The sequence below is a fragment of the Panulirus ornatus genome, chromosome 50 (assembly GCF_036320965.1).
Source record: "Panulirus ornatus isolate Po-2019 chromosome 50, ASM3632096v1, whole genome shotgun sequence".
In the NCBI taxonomy this organism is placed as follows: Eukaryota; Metazoa; Arthropoda; class Malacostraca; order Decapoda; family Palinuridae; genus Panulirus; species Panulirus ornatus.
This window is the reverse complement of record NC_092273.1, coordinates 17,006,590-17,025,347: the sequence shown is the minus strand read 5'-3', so window position 1 is coordinate 17,025,347 and position 18,758 is coordinate 17,006,590. Positions and strand designations below refer to the sequence as shown.

Below are 18,758 nucleotides of genomic sequence, written 5' to 3'. Positions count from 1 at the left end.
GGCTCAGAGTGGGATGCCTAAATGTGTGTGGATGTAACCAAGATGTGAAAAAAGGAGAGATAGGTAGTATGTTTGAGGAAAGGAACCTGGATGTTTTGGCTCTGAGTGAAACGAAGCTCAAGGGTAAAGGGGAAGAGTGGTTTGGAAATGTCTGGGGAGTGAAGTCAGGGGTTAGTGAGAGGACAAGAGCAAGGGAAGGAGTAGCAATACTCCTGAAACAGGAGTTGTGGGAGTATGTGATAGAATGTAAGAAAGTAAATTCTCGATTAATATGGGTAAAACTGAAAGTTGATGGAGAGAGGTGGGTGATTATTGGTGCATATGCACCTGGGCATGAGAAGAAAGATCATGAGAGGCAAGTGTTTTGGGAGCAGCTAAATGAGTGTGTTAGCGGTTTTGATGCACGAGACCGGGTTATAGTGATGGGTGATTTGAATGCAAAGGTGAGTAATGTGGCAGTTGAGGGAATAATTGGTATGCATGGGGTGTTCAGTGTTGTAAATGGAAATGGTGAAGAGCTTGTAGATTTATGTGCTGAAAAAGGACTGATGATTGGGAATACCTGGTTTAAAAAGCGAGATATACATAAGTATACTTATGTAAGTAGGAGAGATGGCCAGAGAGCGTTATTGGATTACGTGTTAATTGACAGGCGCGCGAAAGAGAGACTTTTGGATGTTAATGTGCTGAGAGGTGCAACTGGAGGGATGTCTGATCATTATCTTGTGGAGGCTAAGGTGAAGATTAGTATGGGTTTTCAGAAAAGAGGAGTGAATGTTGGGGTGAAGAAGGTGGTGAGAGTAAGTGAGCTTGGGAAGGAGACCTGTGTGGGGAAGTACCAGGAGAGACTGTGTACAGAATGGAAAAAGGTGAGAACAATGGAAGTAAGGGGAGTGGGGGAGGAATGGGATGTATTTAGGGAATCAGTGATGGATTGCGCAAAAGATGCATGTGGCATGAGAAGAGTGGGAGGTGGGCTGTTTAGAAAGGGTAGTGAGTGGTGGGATGAAGAAGTAAGAGTATTAGTGAAAGAGAAGAGAGAGGCATTTGGACGATTTTTGCAGGGAAAAAATGCAATTGAGTGGGAGAAGTATAAAAGAAAGAGACAGGAGGTCAAGAGAAAGGTGCAAGAGGTGAAAAAAAGGGCAAATGAGAGTTGGGGTGAGAGACTATCAGTAAATTTTAGGGAGAATAAAAAGATGTTCTGGAAGGAGGTAAATAGGGTGCGTAAGACAAGGGAGCAAATGGGAACTTCAGTGAAGGGCGCAAATGGGGAGGTGATAACAAGTAGCGGTGATGTGAGAAGGAGATGGAATGAGTATTTTGAAGGTTTGTTGAATGTGTCTGATGACAGAGTGGCAGATATAGGGTGTTTTGGTCGAGGTGGTGTGCAAAGTGAGAGGGTTAGGGAAAATGATTTGGTAAACAGAGAAGAGGTAGTAAAAGCTTTGCGGAAGATGAAAGCCGGCAAGGCAGCAGGTTTGGATGGTATTGCAGTGGAATTTATTAAAAAAGGGGGTGACTGTATTGTTGACTGGTTGGTAAGGTTATTTAATGTATGTATGACTCATGGTGAGGTGCCTGAGGATTGGCGGAATGCGTGCATAGTGCCATTGTACAAAGGCAAAGGGGATAAGAGTGAGTGCTCAAATTACAGAGGTATAAGTTTGTTGAGTATTCCTGGTAAATTATATGGGAGGGTATTGATTGAGAGGGTGAAGGCAGGTACAGAGCATCAGATTGGGGAAGAGCAGTGCGGTTTCAGAAGTGGTAGAGGATGTGTGGATCAGGTGTTTGCTTTGAAGAATGTATGTGAGAAATACTTAGAAAAGCAAATGGATTTGTATGTAGCATTTATGGATCTGGAGAAGGCATATGATAGAGTTGATAGAAATGCTCTGTGGAAGGTATTAAGAATATATGGTGTGGGAGGCAAGTTGTTAGAAGCAGTGAAAAGTTTTTATCGAGGATGTAAGGCATGTGTACGTGTAGGAAGAGAGGAAAGTGATTGGTTCTCAGTGAATGTAGGTTTGCGGCAGGGGTGTGTGATGTCTCCATGGTTGTTTAATTTGTTTATGGATGGGGTTGTAAGGGAGGTAAATGCAAGAGTCCTGGAAAGAGGGGCAAGTATGAAGTCTGTTGGGGATGAGAGAGCTTGGGAAGTGAGTCAGTTGTTGTTCGCTGATGATACAGCGCTGGTGGCTGATTCATGTGAGAAACTGCAGAAGCTGGTGACTGAGTTTGGTAAAGTGTGTGGAAGAAGAAAGTTGAGAGTAAATGTGAATAAGAGCAAGGTTATTAGGTACAGTAGGGGTGAGGGTCAAGTCAAGTGGGAGGTGAGTTTGAATGGAGAAAAACTGGAGGAAGTGAAGTGTTTTAGATATCTGGGAGTGGATCTGTCAGCGGATGGAACCATGGAAGCGGAAGTGGATCATAGGGTGGGGGAGGGGGCGAAAATTTTGGGAGCCTTGAAAAATGTGTGGAAGTCGAGAACATTATCTCGGAAAGCAAAAATGGGTATGTTTGAGGGAATAGTGGTTCCAACAATGTTGTATGGTTGCGAGGCGTGGGCTATGGATAGAGATGTGCGCAGGAGGATGGATGTGCTGGAAATGAGATGTTTGAGGACAATGTGTGGTGTGAGGTGGTTTGATCGAGTAAGTAACGTAAGGGTAAGAGAGATGTGTGGAAATAAAAAGAGCGTGGTTGAGAGAGCAGAAGAGGGTGTTTTGAAATGGTTTGGGCACATGGAGAGAATGAGTGAGGAGAGATTGACCAAGAGGATATATGTGTCGGAGGTGGAGGGAACGAGGAGAAGAGGGAGACCAAATTGGAGGTGGAAAGATGGAGTGAAAAAGATTTTGTGTGATCGGGGCCTGAACATGCAGGAGGGTGAAAGGAGGGCAAGGAATAGAGTGAATTGGAGTCATGTGGTATACAGGGGTTGACGTGCTGTCAGTGGATTGAATCAAGGCATGTGAAGCGTCTGGGGTAAACCATGGAAAGCTGTGTAGGTATGTATATTTGCGTGTGTGGACGTGTGTATGTACATGTGTATGGGGGTTGGGCCATTTCTTTCGTCTGTTTCCTTGCGCTACCTCGCAAACGCGGGAGACAGCGACAAAGTATAAAAAAAAAAAAAAAAAAAAAAAATATATATATATATATATATATATATATATATATATATATATATATATATATGTGTGTGTGTGTATATGTATATATTTATAACGTAGCCAAAGCCAGGGACCTAAGGAGAGATGAATAGCTGTGTTGATTGTGGACAAACTGCCTCATCCAGGATTCGAATCTATGCGCTCAACCCCGGGCGGCCCGTGAATGTGTCACTGCCAGTAGTAACGTTATATATATATATATATATATATATATATATATATATATATATATATATATATATATATATATATCCCTGGGGATAGGGGAGAAAGAATACTTCCCACGCATTCCCCGCGTGTCGTAAAAAGGCGACTAAAGGGACGGTAGCGGAGGGCTAGAAACCCTCCCCTCCTTGTATTTTAACTTTCTAAAAGTGGGAAACAGAAGAAGGAGTCATACGGGAAGTGCTCATCCTCCTCGTAGGCTCAAACTAGGGTGTCTAAATGTATGTGGATGTAACCAAGATGAGAAAAAAGGAGAGGTAGGTAGTTTGTTTGAGGAAAGGAACTTGGATGCTTTGGCTCTGAGTGAAACGAAACTCAAGGGTAAAGGGGAAGAATGGTTTGGGAATGTCTTAGGAGTAAAGTCAGGGGTTGGAGAAAGGACAAGAGCAAAGGAAGGAGTAGCACTACTGAAACAGGAGTTGTGGGAGTATGTGATAGTGTAAGAACGTAAATTCTAGATTGATATGGGTAAAACTGAAAGTGGATGAAGCGAAATGGGTGATGATTGGTGCCTATGCACCTGGTCCTGAGAAGAAAGATCATGAGAGGCAAGTGTTATGGAGCAGCTGAGTGTGTGTGTTAGCAGCTTTGATGCACGAGACCGGGTTATAGTGATGGGTGATTTGAATGCAAAGGTGAGTAATGTGGCAGTTTAGGGTATATATGGTGTACATGGGGTGTTCAGTGTTGTAAATGGAAATGGTGAAGAGCTTGTAGGTTTGTGTGCTGGAAAAGGACTGGTGATTGGGAATACCTGGTTTAAAAAGAGAGATATACATAAGTATACTTATGTAAGTAGGAGAGATGGCCAGAGAGCGTTATAGGATTACGGGTTAATTGATAGGCGCGTGAAAGGGAGGCTTTTGCATGTTAATGTGCTGAGAGGGGCAAGTGAAGGGATGTCTGAGCATTATCTTGTGAAGGCGAAGGTGAAGATTTGTAGAGCTATTCAGAAAAGAAGAGAAAATGTTCAGGTGAAGAGAGTGGTGAGAGTAAGTGAGCTTGGAAAGGAGACTTGTGTGAGGAGGTACCAGACGAGATTGAGTGCAGAATGTTAAAAGGTGAGAGCAAATGACGTAAGGTGAGAGGGGAAGGAATGGGATATATTTAGGGAAGTAGTGATGGCTTGCACAAAAGATGCCTGTGGCATGAGAAAGGTGGGAGGTGGGCAGATTAGAAAGGGTAGTGAGTGGTGGGATGAAGAAGTAAGATTGTTAGCGAAAGAGAAGAGAGAGGCGTTTGGATGAGTTTTGCAGTAGTGTGAATGACTGTAAGATGTATAAAAGAAAGAGGCAGGAGGTCAAGAGAAAGGTGCAAGAGGTGAAAAAGAGGGCAAATGAGATTTGGGATGAGAGAGTATCATTAGATTTTATCGAGAATAAAAAGATGTTTTGGAAGGAGGTAAATAAAGTGCGTAAGACAAGAGAACAGATGAGAATATCAGTGAAGGGGGCTAATGGGAAGGTGACGACAAGTGGTGGTGAAGTGAGAAGGAGATGGAGTGAGTATTTTGAAGTTTTGTTGAATGTTTGATGATAGAGTGGCAGATATAGGGTGTTTGGTCGAGGTGGTGTGCGAAGTGAGAGGGATCAGGGAGAATGGTTTAGCAAACAAAAAAGAGGTAGTGAAACCTTTGCAGAAGATGAAAGCCGGCAAGACGGCTGGTTTGGATGGTACTGCATTGGAATTTATAAGAAGAAAAAGTAATAGGTGACTGCATTGTTGACTGGTTGGTAAGGATATTCATTGTATGTATGGTTCATGGTTAAGTGATTGATGATTGGCGGAATGCATGTATAGTGCCACAGTACAAAGGCGAAGGGGACAAAAGTGAGTGTTCAGATTACAGAGGTATAAGTTTGTTGAGTATTCCTGGGAAATGATATGAGAGGGTATTGATTAAGAGGGTAAAGGCATGTACAGAGCATCTGATTGGGGAAGAGCAGTGTGGTTTCAGAAGTGGTAGAGGATGTGTGGATCAGGTGTTTGCTTTGAAAAATGTATGTGAAAAATACTTAGATAACAGGTGGATTTGTATGTAGCATTTATGGATCTGGAGAAGGCATATGATAGAGTTGATAGAGATGCTCTGTGGAAGGTTTCAATCGTATATAGTATGGGAGGTAAGTTGCTGGAAGCACCGAATTTTTTTTTATCAGGGATATAAGACATGTGTACGAGTAGGAAGAGAGGAAAGTGATTGGCTCCCAGTAAATGTCGGTTTTGCGGCAGGCGTGCGTGATGTTTCCATGGTTGTTTAATTTGTTTGTGGATGGGGTTGTTAGGGAGGTGAATGTAAGAGTTTTGGAGAGAGGGGCAAGCATGCAGTCTGTTGTGGATGAGAAGGCTTGGGAAGTGAGTCAGTTGTTGTTCGCTGATGATACAGCGCTGGTGGCTGAATCGGGTGAGAAATTGCAGAAGTTGGTGACTGAGTTTGGTAAAGTGTGTGAAAGAAGAAAGATGAGAGTAAATGTGAATAAGAGCAAGGTAATTAGGTTCAGTAAGGCTGAGGGACAAGTTAATTGGGAGGTAAGTTTGAATGGAGAAAAGGTGGATTAAGTGGTGTTCTAGATATCTGGGAGGGGATTTAGCAGCGGATGGAGCCATGGAAGCGGAAATGAGTCACAGGGTGGGGGAGGGGACAAAGGTTCTTGGAGCGTTAAGAATGTCTGGAAGGCGAGAACGTTATCTCGGAGAGTAAAAATGAGTATGATTGAAGGATAGGGTTGTGCGGAGGAGGGTGGATGTGTTGGAAATGAAGTGTTTGAGGACAGTATGTGGTGTGAGGTGATTCGATCGAGTAAGTAATGAAAGGGTAAGAGAGATGTGTGGTAATAAAAAGAATGAGGTTGAGAGAGCAGAGGAGGGTGTAGTAATGAAAGGGTTTGGTCACATGGAGAGAATGAGTGAGGAAAGATTGACATAGAGGATATATGTGTCAGGGGTGGAGGGAACGAGGTGAAGTGGGAAACCAAATTGGAGTGTGGAAGGATGGAATGAAAAAGATTTTGAACAGTCGGGGTCTGAACGTACAGGAGGGTGAAAGGCGTGCAAGGAATAGAGTCAATTGGAACGATATGGTATATCGGGGTGGACGTGCTGTCAATGGATTGAAACAGGGCATGTGAAGCGTCTGGGGTAAACCAACCAAGGAATGTTTTGTGGGCTTAGATGTGGGAAGGGAACTGTAGTTTCGGTGCAGTACACATGACAGCTATAGTCTGAGTGTGAACGAATGTGGCCTTTGTTGTGTTTTTCTAGCGCTACCTTCCGCGCGCGCTGGGGAAGGGGGTGCCATTTCATGTGTGGCGGGGTGGCGACCGGAATGGATGAAGGCAGCAAGTATGAATATGTTCATGTGTATGTATGTATATGTATGTATATGTTGAAATGTATAGGTATGTATATGTGCGTGTGTGGGCGTTTATGTATATATATGTGTATGTGGGTGGGTTGGGCCCTTCTTTCATCTGTTTCCTTGCCGTTTCCAGCGTTAGCGAGGTAGTTTTAAGAACAGAGGACTGAGCCTAAGAGGGAAAATCCTCACTTGGCCCCCTTCTCTGTTCCTTCTTTTAGAAAGGTAAAGACTGGAGGGGAGGATTTACAGCTTCCCGCTCCCTCCCCTTTTAGTCATCTTTACGACACGCAGGGAATATGCGGGAAGTGTTCTTTTTCCCCTATATATATATATATATATATATATATATATATATATATATATATATATATATATATATATATATCTTGCCTCTGTAATCTCTTCCATCTTTATGAGGCTCCTGCAGTGCTCAGGGAGCCGGCCACTGATTTGGATCACCGGTCGTAAAATTTGTGTGTAGGGAGTGTATCGTAAGCATGAAGAGTCTTAGGGGTATGGTGAAACGGTATTTGTGGTGTTACATGGATGGGCGATGTTTGGAGCGTGGACGGAAAAGTGTGGCTTGTGTTTGTGTGGGGAGAGGTGCTTTTGATGGGAGGATGTCTGGTTGTGTGGAGCTTGATACTTGAGTTATGAAAGCGGATGTTTAATGCTTGTCGGGATATATCAGTGAGTTTGTGTTTTGTCAGTGTTACATTTTCGAAGGGTGGGGGAATCTGTGGGTAGAGGTTACTGAAGCGTGAGGCAGAGGTGAATTTTATAGATCTGCTTGGAGGTTGGTGGTTGGTAATGGGTTGGTGCGTATGTTGTGAGGGGTCTGTTGTTGCTATATAGAACTGAATGCTGGGCTTGCTGAGGTGGGGATGTATTGGGAGGATCTTTCTTTTTGATTGTGTGTGGTTTGGAGGTAGCCAGTGACTGTTCTGAATGCAGTATTTTGTGTGATTTGTGGCTTTCTCATATTTGCTTTGGAGAGGATGGAGGGACAGGCAGGTGAGATGCAGTTGAAGGTGGAACAGATGAATTAATTATAGAGGATGTTAAGGGGTTCATTTTGTCGTCCATTTTCTCGTGCCACTTCGTATTATGAGGGTATCTATTTTGTGTGTTGCTTCTGTGTTGATGTTATGGGCGTGGGGAGTGAACGTCATGTGTGTGTGTGTCGTGTGAGATGCGTAGAATGGTTGGTGTTTTATTCTGTGGGAGCGATTGTCGAGTCAAGGTGACGGGCGGGGTTTGTTTGAGCTCATGTGTGTCTGGGGTCAAAGGAGTGATGAAAGAGTTTAGAGGAGATGCAGTCGTTCCGTTCTGGGTGAGCCTTTGTTCCGATTGTGTAGTGTCGTGTTGCGTGTTTGGTGTTGCTACTGTGGTGTCGGGATGTTGTGATGTGACTGTGAGGACGTCTTCACATGAGCGGACCTTCATGTTGAAGTTTGCCTGAGGTAATGGGAGGTCGTGTGGGAAGAGATTGAAGACGGTTGGCAAAAGAGAACTGCTACTTAGGGAACTCCATTGTAGAGTAGTATCTTTTTAGAGGCTGAAGTCATTGTGAGCCACTCTGGCATGGCGGCTGGCTATGAAACTACCCAGTCGCTTTTTATCATTGTCTTGGAGGTTGGCGTCAAGTGTCGTCTACGTGAGGATATGGCAGGGAACACGACCGACCTACTGCCTTCCAGAGAGAGAGAGAGAGAGAGAGAGAGAGAGAGAGAGAGAGAGAGGGAAGAAGGAGGGATAGAGAGAGAGGACATAAGCTGCAGAAAATATTAGTTTATTTAGCAATATTAGGAATTATAATTCCCTTGGTGAATTTCTTTCGTTGCATTTGACATTCCTCTTTATACTTACCCTCGCCTTCTCTCTCTCTCTCTCTCTCTCTCTCTCTCTCTCTCTCTCTCTCTCTCTCTCTCTCTCTCTCTCTCTCTCTCTCTCTCTCTCTCTCCTGGCATGTAAGACCTCACCGCGTGATCGCCCGTCTACAACCATTCATCCAGAATAGGACGAAAATAACGAGGATTTTTGTGCATCTGTTCCTGTTATAAGCGATACCCATTTCCATGGAATGGTAACCCGGATTAAACGGTGGGCTATCACTGCTGTGGGACTCGTAGTGTTTCACTTACGGATTTATTTATTTTTTTTTCTGTTTATTCATATTTATTTACTCGATTTTGATTGGATTACCATGCACTTCCTAGCCTGGACAGTACTGCAGATCCTCCGGATTTGAATGTCAGCTGAATATGCAATTCACAGACGTCAAGTGGCACACGCGATAGCCAGTGAGGCGAACCCATCAGGGAATATGTTAAAGCCGTATACTACAGCAGATGATGAGAACAATCCATAGTGCATGACAATCGCAGACGACCTGAGGACTGAATTACATATGACGGAGGATCGGAAGATATAGATACCTTCATGGGTCTTTGGTGATGCTACCTTTTGGACGGAGTATATGAGCCACTCATGAGTTTTATTCTTTTGTTTTACTTATTGCGTAGATCATCAGTAAGAGTGATGTAGCTCTTGTCCTCTCCCATCCTAGTGAGTAAGGACTCATTCTCTTCCTGTGAGTCAGGAAAAGGAGAGAATCATGGAGAAGTTGAAGGAGTGGTATATTAACCAAGATTTTTTTTTTCCCCCCACTTGCTCTTGTGTGTATGGGGGGCGTTTGCTTAAAGCCCGAGAGACTCTCATTTTCTTTTCTTATTTGCTCTCGATTTAGTAGTGATGTTATACAGTCAAGGGAAGGGTTTGAACTGGTTTATAATGAAGAGTTATTGATGGTATCTTCTTTTTTTTCTTTAAGGGGAAGAGTAAATTCTATCTTGTGTTTTGATGTTTATCGAATTTTTAGATGTTGGGATATTAGCGTGATGTTGTACCCGACCTGAACATCTTTGCCTCGCCACATCAAAGTTATCATCACGGCAGGTGTGCACGTCTCAACCACACTTTGTGGCCACAGCTGATGATCACACTCATACCACCACACCTGGTGGCCACACCTCTACCGCCTCATCTCGTGACCACACATCTGTACCACCACACCTGGTGACCACACCTCTACCGCCTCATCTCGTGACCACACACCTTTACCACCACACCTGGTGACCACACCTCTGCCGTCACATCTCGTGACCACACACCTTTACTACCACACGTGGTGACCACACCTCTACCGCCTCATCTCGTGACCACACACCTTTACCAGCACACCTGGTGGCCACATCTCTACCGCCTCATCTCGTGACCACACATCTGTACCACCACACATGGTGACCACACCTCTACCGTCACATCTCGTGACCACACACCTTTACCAGCACACCTGGTGGCCACATCTCTACCGCCTCATCTCGTGACCACACATCTGTACCACCACACATGGTGACCACACCTCTACCGCCTCATCTCGTGACCACACATCTATACCACCACACCTAGTGACCACACCTCTACCGCCTCATCTCGTGACCACACATCTGTACCACCACACCTGGTGACCACACCTCTTCCACACCAGCTGGTGACGCACCTGGACCGCCACACCTGGTGACCAAACCTGGTAACCACACCTAGGTCGTCACAACTGTTTCTCCGCCTTCTTTTCAGTTCTCACGGGTACAACATTCTAGACTTTATGGCCCTCCCCTGAAAAAAAATAAAAAATCTGCCTGTGGTTTTTACTGCTCACAAATTTCGGTACCCTCAGCGGCGCCCCCTCTCTGGTTAAATGCAGCCACTCTGCAAATAATGTAAACACAAGGGAGCTGAAGACTGGCAGACCAGGTCTGTTGTCGGTGCTCGGGATTGTGAAGGGGGGAAGAATTATTTTTTCATGAGGACCACAACATGGGAGATATTTTACGGAGAAGTACTCTGAGGAGGGTAGCGCTCTATCCTTAGAAATGTTTGTACGAGGTGTGGCTGAGTTGAGGATGATATGAGGAAGGGAATGTATAGAGAGATGTGTCTTCGAAAGGACGTTAACAGGAGGACGTGTATGGTGAATGATTCCTGGCCGTCACGTAAGTTAGTCTGGGTTTAGTATTATTTTCTTGGCAATCCCTGAGATAGGAGATGGCTGTCTCCTTAACACCTTCAGACGATTCGGGATTAATCCTTGTAAATCTGAGATCATTCGGATTAGTATTAGTGACTGTCTGTGCCTGAGGTCCGTCAGGTGACGAGAGATGAATGAGTTTTCTTGGGTCGCACAGATGGTCAATGGTACGTGTCTATTTCTTTTGCAGAACAGTCAGGTGATGACCGCGTGCACATATCTGTTTCCTGACACATATCTGTTTCCTGATGGTCAGATGAGTGGGATCTTATGAGAGGGCATTTGAAGCATCTGGGGTAAACTATGGAAAGTCCTGTGGGGCCTGGATGTGGAAAGGGAGCTGTGGTTTCGGTGCATTATTACATAGCAGCTAGAGACTGAGTGTGAACGAATGGGGTCTTTGTTGTCTTTTCCTAGCGCTACCTCGCACACATGAGGGGGGGAGGGTGTTGTTATTCCATGTGTGGCGAGGTGGCGATGGGAATGAATAAAGGCAGGTATACGAAAAGAAACGGTTAACAGAAGATCTGATGGTCTTTGACGAGTTATGTGGTAGATGACTGTAGCAGTAACCTTCCTCCTTGATTTATAAAGATGGAGACAAATGACAATTAGGTGAATGCTCCTCGCTATCCACCGCTCCCTCCGGCACATCAGCCAGTAAGAAAATAACTGTAGGGTAAGATCGTGCTGTAGAAAGAGAATATACTCCGTGGTGTAGGGGTCGAACGCGTAGGTTCTGATTCTGGTTGCGGCAGTCGGTTCACAGTCACCCCAGCTGTTCATCCACCCTAAGGGGTTGGTTGATAAAATGGGTACCTAGCTCTGGCTAAAGTATATATATATATATATATATATATATATATATATATATATATATATATATATATATATATATATATATATTTTATTGGGAAGAGCAGTGTGGTTTCAGAAGTGGTAGAGAATGTGTGGATCAGGTGTTTGCTTTGAAGAATGTATGTGAGAAATACTTAGAAAAGCAATTGGATTTGTATGTAGCATTTATGGATCTGGAGAAGGCATATGATAGAGTTGATAGAGATGCTCTGTGGAAGGTATTAAGAATATATGGTGTGGGAAGCAAGTTGTTAGAAGCAGTGAAAAGTTTTTATCGAGGATGTAAGGCATGTGTACGTGTAGGAAGAGAGGAAAATGATTGGTTCTCAGTGAATGTAGGTTTGCGGCAGGGGTGTGTGATGTCTCCATGGTTGTTTAATTTGTTTATGGATGGGGTTGTTAGGGAGGTAAATGCAAGAGTTTTGGAAAGAGGGGCAAGTATGAAGTCTGTTGGGGATGAGAGAGCTTGGGAAGTGAGTCAGTTGTTGTTCGCTGATGATACAGCGCTGGTGGCTGATTCATGTGAGAAACTGCAGAAGCTGGTGACTGAGTTTGGTAAAGTGTGTGGAAGAAGAAAGTTAAGAGTAAATGTGAATAAGAGCAAGGTTATTAGGTACAGTAGGGTTGAGGGTCAAGTCAATTGGGAGGTGAGTTTGAATGGAGAAAAACTGGAGGAAGTGAAGTGTTTTAGATATCTGGGAGTGGATCTGGCAGCGGATGGAACCATGGAAGCGGAAGTGGATCATAGGGTGGGGGAGGGGGCGAAAATTCTGGGGGCCTTGAAGAATGTGTGGAAGTCGAGAACATTATCTCGGAAAGCAAAAATGGGTATGTTTGAAGGAATAGTGGTTCCAACAATGTTGTATGGTTGCGAGGCGTGGGCTATGGATAGAGTTGTGCGCAGGAGGATGGATGTGCTGGAAATGAGATGTTTGAGGACAATGTGTGGTGTGAGGTGGTTTGATCGAGTGAGTAACGTAAGGGTAAGAGAGATGTGTGGAAATAAAAAGAGCGTGGTTGAGAGAGCAGAAGAGGGTGTTTTGAAGTGGTTTGGGCACATGGAGAGAATGAGTGAGGAAAGATTGACCAAGAGGATATATGTGTCGGAGGTGGAGGGAACGAGGAGAAGAGGGAGACCAAATTAGAGGTGGAAAGATGGAGTGAAAAAGATTTTGTGTGATCGGGGCCTGAACATGCAGGAGGGTGAAAGGAGGGCAAGGAATAGAGTGAATTGGAGCGATGTGGTATACCGGGGTTGACGTGCTGTCAGTGGATTGAATCAAGGCATGTGAAGCGTCTGGGGTAAACCATGGAAAGCTGTGTAGGTATGTATATTTGCGTGTGTGGACGTATGTATATACATGTGTATGGGGGGAGGGGGTTGGGCCATTTCTTTCGTCTGTTTCCTTGCGCTACCTCGCAAACGCGGGAGACAGCGACAAAGTATAATAAAAAAAAAAATAATATATATATTTTTTTTTTATACTATTCGCCATTTCCCGCGATAATGAGGTAGCGTTAAGAACAGAGGACTGGGCCTTTGAGGGAATATCCTCACCTGGCCCTCTTCTCTGTTCCTTCTTTTGGAAAATTAAAAAAAAAAAACGAGAGGGGAGGATTTCCAGCCCCCCGCTCCCTTCCCTTTTAGTCGCCTTCTACGACACGCAGGGAATACGTGGGAAGTATTCTTTCTCCCCTATCCCCAGGGAAATATATATATATATATATATATATATATATATATATATATATATATATATATATATATATATATATATGTATATATATATATATATATATATATATATATATATATATATATATATAGTTAATGAGATGGTCTTGACTAAGGCCTCAGTTGCCTGTGCCGTCTCACTTAACGTAAAAATACTAACTTGAAAAATGAACAGGAAAGGATTGATATGAAACATGTACCAGTGTGATTTCAGATGCTTGATCTTGAGAAGAAAAAAGTGTTTTACTCGTTGATTTATAAAGAAAAATAGAGGCATAAGTACTTGTATGCCATGTTGTGTCATTCGTGAACAAGTTTACTCCCTAATAACTGACATGATTAAAGTACACCAGCGATTTCCGAGTATAACGTAATGTCTGATTCCTGGCCGCCACGTGAGTTTGGTTGAATGTCTGTGTCTGCTGTCTTGTTATTTCTATATCGAAATAGAACAGGCAAGATCAAGGAGATCATGAGATGAACACTAGAGGGAAAGTCTGACGGATGGGAACCGACCTTTTCAGGATCGTCAGATGCTTTTCAACATGTCCGGGAAAGCAGAAAAAAAAAAAAGCAGAAAACGAGTCACTTGATACAGAAAACAGTGAAAGCTGCAACAGGAGAGAGAGAGAGAGAGAGAGAGAGAGAGAGAGAGAGAGAGAGAGAGAGAGATCTGCACTGAGCCAGCCAAGACGAAGCCCCGAACTGCAACGGAGATAACTGCATTTCCTCTGAAGTGACCAAAAAGTTGTGTAACGTACGAATTGATGACTTTGAGCAACGACTGGAATCAGTGCTGTTTGTCTGGACTTCCATGAAGGAAGCAACCTCACCTACTTCAAGGTTTGGCTTTGACTCAGCAGACTTCCTGGTGTTGCAAAAGGCAAATGCAGAATGAGGAAGTATGAAAATCTTGCGACTAACTGGGGCTGATGTGGGGGGGTCATATATCTCCAGTCCTGGAGGAGGACTGATTGTTCTCCTTTTCCAGCAGCGTCCTAGGATGTAGCGTCTGGTAACGGACGAGATGCTGTGGAAATAGAATGTATGAGGCGCCCCGAGGGTTCTGAAGGTTCCTGAGTTCAGGCCAAGGAAGTAGCAGTCATGTGAGATGAGTTGCTGTATATTAGGGTATGATTATAAGAACGAGGCTGATTTTGGAAGCGGTTTACGAAAGTGTTGTGGTTGGTCAAAAAAAATTTGTGGTTGTTGGTCAGAGATGAGGAGGAAAAGAGGCTCAAAGTTCACTTCAGATTGTTTTCGAGAAAGGATGATTAATGTTTGCTTTGGTTTTGAGTTGTGATGGAACATCTTTGCATCGTTTAGTGTTTCTACTTGGTTTGTTTACGTTCTGTGCAGCCCTCTGGTGCGAAGGGGTATTTGATGAGAAGCTGCCATCAGTTCTCTCTCTCTCTCTCTCTCTCTCTCTCTCTCTCTCTCTCTCTCTCTCTCTCTCTCTCTCTCAGTCGCAATTGGACGCGTCCCCAGAAACTCCTTTAGGTCACCGCCGAATGCCACCTGCTCCTCGATTTAGTAGTGCCAGCTGGATGAGGCATTAACACTCGAGGTTTCCTCATCAGGGAAACAAGATAGGTTCATTTCATGTAAGGTTTGTGGTCTGTATAAGAGACTGAGAGCAGAGATCCAGGCAAATATTAAAACGTCAGGGAGTCTAGACGGTAGCATGGATCTGTGGGTAATGACACGAGGCTTGGTTGCTGCGAAAGGAGTGAGTAGTCAACAGAAGGAAACCAGTGATAAGCAGGGCAGATGATTTTGATATTAGGATGGAGATGAAGGAGATTAAATTGAAGGATAGTAGGAGCTCAAACCAGAGAGTTGCCGATCGAAAAATAGGTTTAATGTACCCCTCCGAGAGAGATCATCACCAGGAGTTATGTGGTAAGGGTAACAGGAGAAAAAGTTTGTGCTTTCCCGGGGCCGAGATAAGGGAATACTGTAGGGAAGTTTGATAAAACTGATAACATTTGCTAGGACACGAAATTCCGCTGTATAGATGAGAATCAGTAATGCTGTATGAAGCAGGTCAGAGGTAGCTCTAGGGAAGTACAAAGTTTTCATTTGAAATTTCATTAGAGAGAACGAAAAGAAGTTAATTATATTGGGATTTTCCTGCCCATATGTGAAGTAGATTCCTGTTCCCTGGGTAGAATATTAGAGTTAAGATTCTCTGTAAGGAGGAAAACGTGTTCTACATCGGATTTTAAGATCGTTGTCTCTGTGGCAGACACCTTATTCTTAAGAATGGCCTCCATTCTGACGGAATTTGGAGATTTCTTTTTATAGGCGTAGCCAGCTAAAGTAACTAGTACACGGAGGAAAATGAAGGTGAAATCAAAATGATAAGGAATATGGCAGAATAGGGACGAAGAAGGACAGGAGCGTGGCAGAGCAGGGCAGCTAGAGGTCAAACTCCAGGGGAGAGGCAGGGGACTAGACACGTAAGTCAGTTGGCAGGTTAGGTCAGCTTGAAGTCAACACCCAAGCGCAGGATGGGAGTCGAGGCAGCAGGTAGGGTAAGAGACAAAGTTGTGGCAGCTTAAGTTTACTTCCCAGAGAGAGAGAGAGAGAGAGAGAGAGAGAGAGAGAGAGAGAGAGAGAGAGAGAGAGAGAGACGAGGGAGCAAAGGCAGGTAGGGAGCAGGTCGGGGAAAGGTCGTAAATTTATGGTCACGGTTTCGGGTACACGGGCTTCTCCCTTCCTCAATGTTGCACACAGACATACCATCCATGTGTCGGTAGCGATACACTTGCAGACTTCACTCAGAAAATGATTCCATATGACCGCCATAAACCGTAAGGCAACATTAGCTTAATGTACACAAACGCTGAGGGGGGACACCATTTTAAAATGGAATGAGCTGATATTATGTGCTATTACAGAGAACCCGAACATTACTGAAGTCTCACAAACATTGAGAATAAATACTTGATCCCTGAACAAACAGTACCTGGATGCAAATCATTCGCAAAAGATCGTTTGACATGGAAAGATGTGGTGTCTGAAAACAGCCTAGGTGTATTTACATTAAGCAAGCTGGACTCCCGTTACTTACGCATCTAAGCAAATAGATATAAACGATAGATATAAACAGCTTTTTTTTTGCCTCATATACAGTCTTCCTAAACGTAAGGACAAAGACAACATAATGCTAGACAACGAAATAAAATCTCTTGTATAAACAATAAGGTTATATTGTAGATGACTAATGATTCAACTGTAAACTGGAATACGTGAACAGGTGATTTAGAGAGAGACACAGACGAACTCATTTGATTGGATGACGATTCTTTAGACCAGCTGATTACTAGACCAAACTAGAGGCCAGAATATCCTCGACCCTGCTGCTCTCATTAGGGACGGAGACTTCACTAACTCCTGCGAGGAAGGTGAAGTTCTGGCAAATAGCGACCACAGCTCCGTTAAATGACAGGAGGCGCATACCACGCTTGATCTCAACGGTAACAAACTATCAATAAAAGAAAAGGACTAAGTAGAGCAGAAAACTAGCAATAATAACTGTATACAGCTCCTTGGTGTAAATGCACCCGAAAGGATGTGGAGTATTTCTAAAAGCAAATTGCTTTCAACTGAGAGTGAAAAACGTTGCACAAAGGTGATGGAAAGTGTCGGTGTAAACTAAGACCAACTTGAATTACCTTAGTTCGCCACACACACACACACACACACACATGCATTATATATATATATATATATATATATATATATATATATATATTTTTTTTTTTTTTTTTTTTTTTTTTTTTTTATACTTTGTCGCTGTCTCCCGCATTTGCGAGGTAGCGCAAGGAAACAGACGAAAGAAATGGCCCAACCCCCATACACACGTACATACACACGTCCACACACGCAAATATACATACCTACACAGCTTTCCATGGTTTACCCCAGACGCTTCACATGCCTTGATTCAATCCACTGACAGCACGTCAACCCCTGTATACCACATCGCTCCAATTCACTCTATTTCTTGCCCTCCTTTCACCCTCCTGCATGTTCAGGCCCCGATCACACAAAATCTTTTTCACTCCATCTTTCCACCTCCAATTTGGCCTCCCTCTTCTCCTCGTTCCCTCCACCTCCGACACATATATCCTCTTGGTCAATCTTTCCTCACTCATTCTCTCCATGTGCCCAAACCATTTCAAAACACCCTCTTCTGCTCTCTCAACCACGCTCTTTTTATTTCCACACATCTCTCTTACCCTTACGTTACTTACTCGATCAAACCACCTCACACCACACATTGTCCTCAAACATCTCATTTCCAGCACATCCATCCTCCTGCGCACAACTCTATCCATAGCCCACGCCTCGCAACCATACAACATTGTTGGAACCACTATTCCTTCAAACATACCCATTTTTGCTTTCCGAGATAATGTTCTCGACTTCCACACATTTTTCAAGGCTCCCAAAATTTTCGCCCCCTCCCCCACCCTATGATCCACTTCCGCTTCCATGGTTCCATCCGCTGACAGATCCACTCCCAGATATCTAAAACACTTCACTTCCTCCAGTTTTTCTCCATTCAAACTCACCTCCCAATTGACTTGACCCTCAACCCTACTGTACCTAATAACCTTGCTCTTATTCACATTTACTCTTAACTTTCTTCTTCCACACACTTAACCAAACTCAGTCACCAGCTTCTGCAGTTTCTCACATGAATCAGCCACCAGCGCTGTATCATCAGCGAACAACAACTGACTCACTTCCCAAGCTCTCTCATCCCCAACAGACTTCATACTTGCCCCTCTTTCCAGGACTCTTGCATTTACCTCCCTAACAACCCCATCCATAAACAAATTAAACAACCATGGAGACATCACACAACCCTGCCGCAAACCTACATTCACTGAGAACCAATCACTTTCCTCTCTTCCTACACGTACACATGCCTTACATCCTCGATAAAAACTTTTCACTGCTTCTAACAACTTGCCTCCCACACCATATATTCTTAATACCTTCCACAGAGCATCTCTATCAACTCTATCATATGCCTTCTCCAGATCCATAAATGCTACATACAAATCCATTTGCTTTTCTAAGTATTTCTCACATACATTCTTCAAAGCAAACACCTGATCCACACATCCTCTACCACTTCTGAAACCGCACTGCTCTTCCCCAATCTGATGCTCTGTACATGCCTTCACCCTCTCAATCAATACCCTCCCATATAATTTACCAGGAATACTCAACAAACTTATACCTCTGTAATTTGAGCACTCACTCTTATCCCCTTTGCCTTTGTACAATGGCACT

General features: G+C 43.8%; 1 protein-coding gene across 1 annotated transcript in view; it reads left to right on the top strand.

Moving 5' to 3' along the window:
• Positions 1-18,758, top strand: part of LOC139764642 (cyclin-dependent kinase inhibitor 3-like) — a 1,341,657-nt gene that overhangs the window by 22,411 nt on the left and 1,300,488 nt on the right. The window lies entirely within an intron of this gene.